We start from the raw sequence: 6000 nt of genomic DNA, 5'->3' as shown, positions 1-6000 counted from the left end.
TAAGGTGGCCCGCTGGGCTCGCGGGGCTGCTGCCACAGCCCCCCCCCCAAGACAGCTGTCCCCCTGCAGCACCCAGGGCCCCAAACCCGCCTGTGGCTCCCTGTGCTGGCCAGGGGCCTGGGCGCCCCCCGGGGGGGGGGGTCAGGCGGCCCCCGAGCCCAGCCCACCTTAAGTGGGGCCCGGGAGCCAGAAGGCCCGGGGCAGGGGGTAAGCGCGGTCCACAGCGCCCCCCCCACGGACTCTGGCTGAGAGCTCAGCTCCTCGGCACTGTTCGGGGGGCTCCGGCCCGGCACCCTCGGCCTTCAGTCCAGCTCTGGGAGCAGCCCGGCCCCACTACGTTCCGCCCCAGCTGCCTCTGCCCGGCCTGGCCCCAAAAGCACAGCCCGGCCCCCTCTGCCCGGCCCCCGAGCCTGCCGGTGTAGCGACAGGGGAGCCCAGAACCCCAGCCCGGGGCCTGGCTGCAAACAGCCTACCCTCCTGCACCCCAACTCCCTGTCCTGAGCCCCCTGCCACACCCCTCCTGCACCCTGAACCCCTGCACTGAGCCCCCTGCCTGCACCTCTCACCCCAACCCCCTGCCCTGAGCTCAGCACCCCGTCTTGCTGAGCCAGACACTCCAGTCTGCTCTAACAAAGACTCAGGGTCTGAATCACTTGTCCTAAAGCTGCAAGTTTACCCAAAAACAGCTCACAGGAGTGTGCTTGTCTTTAGCACTCAGATGCCCAACTCCCAATGGGGTCTAAACCCAGATAAATCCGTTTTACCCTGCATAAAGCTTATGCAGGGCAAACTCATAAATTGTTCGCCCTCTATAACACTGATAGAGAGATATGCACAGTTGTTTGCTCCCCCAGGTATTAATACATACTCTGAGTAAATTACCAAATAAAAAGTGATTTTATTAAATACAGACAGTAGGATCTAAGTGGTTCAAAGTAGTAACAGACAGAACAAAGTAAGTCACAAGCAAAATAAAATAAAATGCGCAAATCTATGCCTAATCAAACTAAATACAGATAAGTTCCTCACCAGTTCCCGAATGCTCCCTTTTACAGGCTACTCTCCCTTTAGCCTGGGTCCAGCAATCTCTCACAACCCCTGTAGTCTGCCTTTTGTTTCAGTTTCTTTCAAGTATCCTGGGGGGGTGGAGAGGCTCCTTCTTTAGCCAGCTGAAGACAAAATGGAGGGGTCTCCCCCAGGTATAAATAGGCTCTCTCTTGTGGGAGGAGACCCCCCTCCTCCCTCCTATGCAAAGTCCAGCTCCAAGATGGAGTTTTGGAGACACCTGGGCAAGTCACATGCCCCTGCATGACTCAGTCTTTACAGGCCGACGCCATTGTCCACATGGTATCTTGCATGTCTCCAGGAAGACTTCTTATGTGGATTGGAGCATTCCAAGATGCATTGTTCCCCAAGTGTTTCCTGATCAGGTACTTAACCTGGCGAATTCCTTCCTAAAGAAGCTGACCAAATGCCTCCCAAAGCTTACTTAGAAACCAAGCAGGCATACAGCCCATATTCTTAACCTCAAGTAGAAAATGATATATATATGTACAAATAGGATGAATAGATATAGTAGACCATAACCTTTACGGAGATATGTTACCTGGCACAGGCAGCACAAAACATATTCCAGTTATGTCATACATACATTTATAAGCACCCCCTCCCCATAAAGCCTTATGGGGTACACCGTCACAGGGCCCTGCTTGAGATTCCCCTCTCCCGGCTGCAGCCAGGGCTCCGGGCTCCCAGCACCAGCCGCTGCGCGGGGATCTCGCCAGAGTCACCGCAGCGGCTGCGAGTCACTGCCCGCTGCCAGGCCTGAGCCCAGCGATGGCTCCCCCCAGAGCCGCCTTCCAGCGGCTCCTGGGTCCTAGTGATCAACCCCTGGCACTGCAGCATCTCTGTGTCCTGCTTCTGTTACACTCACAGGCTCTAAGGTCAGAAGGGCCCATCATGAGCATCTAAACCAGGCTCTTACAAACCACTTCCTCATTAGTATAGTGGTGAGTATCCCGGCCTGTCACGCGGGAGAGGAGTTTAATAGGTTTTTGCCAGAACAAGGAGCAATGTTGGGAGGTCTTGGTTGGATATTAGGAAACACTGTTTCACTAGGAGGGTGGTGAAGCACTGGAATGGGTTACCTAGGGAGGTGGTGGAATCTCCTTCCTTAGAGGTTTTAAAGGCCTGGCTTGACAAAACCAATAAATATGCACTTAGGTAAGCAGGGGATGGGGGGACTTTCCTGGCTTATACACCACCCTGGGGGAATAAAATAGCAGAAGGATCGGAGTCCTCACTCCCACTCCCTTTACCCAGATGCCTGCCTGACCTCAAGGACTGGTCCCCAAGACTTTGAAGATGTTGGACCAAGGATTCCTGAGGGGACTTAACCTGCAATCTTGTTGCGATCACTGAGGATGGAGACTAGGGCGTCTCCACTCCGGGGTGCTCTCTTCGCTTTGGACGCTTCCCTGACTATTGCATAGAGTTCACAACAAATACAAATTATTAAACAGCAAGTAATAAAAAAAATTAAGGAAAAAATGGGAAAGGTGAAAGGAAAACACGTCACCCCTCTCTGTGAGCAGGGCCGGATTAACCCTCCTGTGGGCCGGGGTTATTAGACTTTGTGGGACCCTTGTTTGAGGGTATCTCCCTGCGCTGGGCCCTCTGCCCAGGGTTCCCCCTTGCTCTCCCCATCTGCTCACTGCACCCAGCTCCGGACTGCTCCAGCCTCCCTCTGGCTCAGCACTGCTGCCATAGGCCCCGACTTCCGCTCTGGCTGGTAGATGCTCGACCTGCCTCCGCCCCCATCCATTCCCCCAAGCCCCCGCTCTGCCTCTCCCATTTTCTGGCAGGCAGCTCCAGCTCCCACAGAGGACGGACTCCTGACTCCCTCAGGGTATGTCTACACTATGAAATTAGGTTGATATTTTAGAAGTCAATTTTTTGGAACAGCTTGTATAAAGTCGAATGCATGTGTCCCCCTAAGCACAGTAAATCGGCGGAGTGCGGCCACAGTACCCCGGCTAGCATCAACTTTCGGAGCAATGCACTGTGGGTAGCTATCCCACAGTTCCCGCAGTCTCTGCTGCCCACTGGAATTCTGGGTTGAGCTCCCAATGCCTGATAGGGCAAAAAATTTGTCACGGGTGGTTTTGAGTACATGTCGTCAGTCGCCCCACCCTCTGTGAAAGCAATGGCAGACCATCATTTCACGCCCTTTTCCCTGGATTGCCCACGCAGATGCCATAGCACCACACATATGGAACCCACTCAGATCACCGTGTCAGTGGTGAGCATTGTAAACACCTCGCACATTATCGTGCAGTATGTGCAGAACCAGAACCTGCAAAAGCAGGCGAGGAGGCGACGGCAGCGCGGTGACGAGAGTGATGAGGACATGGACACAAACTACTCTCAAAGCGTGGGCCCCAACAGTTGGACATCCTGGTGGCAATGAGGCTGGCTCATTCCATGGAAAGCCAATTCTGGGCCCGGGAAACAAGCACAGACTGTTGGGACTGCATAGTGTTGCGGGTATGGGATGATTCCCAGTGGCTGCAAAACTTTCGCATGCATAAGGGCACTTTCATGGAACTTCTGACTTGCTTTCCCCTGCCCTGAAGTGCAAGAGTACCAAGATGAGAGCAGCCCTCACAGTTCAAAAGCAAGTGGTGATAGCCCTCAGGAAGCTTGCAACGCCAGACAGCTACCGGTCAGTCGGGAATCTACTGTGGGGACTGCTGAGATCCAAGTAGCCAACGCAATCACTGAGCTGCTGCTACCAAGGGTAGTGACTCTGGGAAATGTGCAGGTCATAGTGGATGGCTTTGCTGCAATGGGATTCCCTAACTGTGGTGGGGCGATAGATGGAACCCATATCCCTATCTCGGCACCGGACCACCTTGGCAGCCAGTACATAAACCGCAAGGGGTACTTTTCAATGGTGCTGCAAACACTGGTGGATCACAAGGGACGTTTCACCTACATCAACGTGGGATGGCCAGGAAAGGTACACGACGCTCACATCTTCAGGAACTCGGGTCTGTTTGAACAGCTGCAGGAAGGGACTTACTTCCCAGACCAGAAAATAACTGTTGGGGATGTTGAAATGCCTATAGTTATCCTTGGGGACCCAGCTTAATGCCATGGCTCATGAAGCCGTACACAGGCACCCTGGACAGTAGTAAGGAGCAGTTCAACTATAGGCTGAGCAAGTGCAGAATGGTGGTAGAATGTGCATTTGGATGTTTAAAAACGCGCTGGTGCAGTTTATTGATTTGGTTAGACCTCAGCGAAACCAATATTCCCATTTTGATTGCTGCTTGCTGTGTGCTCCACAATCTCTGTGGGAGGAAGGGGGAGACGTTAATGGTGGGGTGGGAGGTTAAGGGAAATCGGCTGGCCACTGATTACATGCGGCCAGACACCAGGGCGAGTAGAAGAGCACAGCAGGATGCGCTGCACATCAGAGAAGCCTTGAAAAACAATTTCATGACTGGCCAGGCTACGGTGTGACAGTTCTGTTTGTTTCTCCTTGATGAAAACCTGCCCCCTTGATCCACTCAACTTCTCTGTAAGCCAACCCCCCTCCTCCCTTCGATCACCGCTTGCAGAGGCAATGAAGTCATTGTTGTTTCAAAATCTTGCATTCTTTATTAATTCATCACACAAATAGGGGGATAACTGCCAAGGTAGCCCAGGAGGGGTGGGGGAGGAGGGAAGCACCGGGTGGGGTGGTGGATGAGGGGAAGATGGAAGGACAAGGCCACACTGCAATTCAAAATGTATTGAATGCCAGCCTTCTGTTGCTTGGGCAGTCCTCTGGGGTGGAGTGGTTGGGTTCCCGGAGTCTCCCCCTGCATTCTTAGGAGTCTGTGTGAGGAGGCTATGGAACTTGGAGAGGAGGGCGGGTGGTTACACAGGGGCTGCAGCGGCAGTCTGTGCTCCTGCTGCCTTTCCTGCAGCTCCACTAGATGCCGGAGCATGTCAGTTTGATCCCTCAGTAGGCACACCATTGCATCCTACCTCCTCTCATCGCGCTCCCGCCACCTCTCATCTTGATCATCCCTCCTGTCCTCATGTTCATTTACCGCTTTCCTGGACTCTAACATTGTTTGTCTCCATGCATTCTGCTGAGGTCTTTCAGTGCAGGAGGACTGCATGAGCTCAAAGAACATTTCATCGCACGTGCATTTTTTTCGCCTTCTTATCTGCGCTAGCCTCTGGGATGGAGATGATAGGGGGAGCGTTGAAGCATTTGCAGCTGCGGGAGGGAAAAAGTATTTAAAAAGACAGATTTTAGAGAACAATGGGTAGACTCTTTCATGGTGAGCCAAACTATTCACATTACATAGCACATGTGCTTTCAGTACAAGGTCGCATTTTGCCTCTTATATTGAGTGCCTGCTGGTTTGGTGTGAGAGATCACACACGCAGGACCGGGCAACAGAATTCAGCTTGCAGACAGCCATGGTAACCCATAGCCTTTTGGCTTCTTCAACCTTCATAACGTGTGGGAATGGTTTCAAACAGCAGTGCCCTCCTTTCCCATACCAAGTAAAGCCCATTGAGTTGGCCATTTAAAAGGAGGTGTTGCAGTTTTTGGGTTAACATGCAGCAGAAACCCAACTAACCCCCCCTCCCCATCCAATTATCTGGGATGATCGCTTCACCCCTCCCCCCACTGCATGGCTGGTATCAGGGAAGATCCCTGCTAGCCAAATGCGAACAGCTCAGTGTGAACGGCCCCCTCCCCCACCGTGTGGCTAACTGCGGGGAGGATTTCTTTTCAGCCACAGGCAAACAGCACAGCAGGAACGGCCACCTCTGAATGTCCCCTTAATAAAATTCCCCTATTTCAACCAGGTGACCATGAACGATATCACTCTCCTGAGGATAAACACAGAGATAAAGAACGGGTGTTGCTTGAATGCCAGCAAACGCCGGGACCATACGCTGCCAGGCTTCGTTATTCAATGATACCAGACT

This window comes from Emys orbicularis, chromosome 13 (assembly GCF_028017835.1).
Source record: "Emys orbicularis isolate rEmyOrb1 chromosome 13, rEmyOrb1.hap1, whole genome shotgun sequence".
NCBI classification, from domain to species: Eukaryota; Metazoa; Chordata; order Testudines; family Emydidae; genus Emys; species Emys orbicularis.
The sequence above is the reverse complement of the archived record's forward strand: the minus strand, read 5'-3'. Positions refer to the sequence as shown.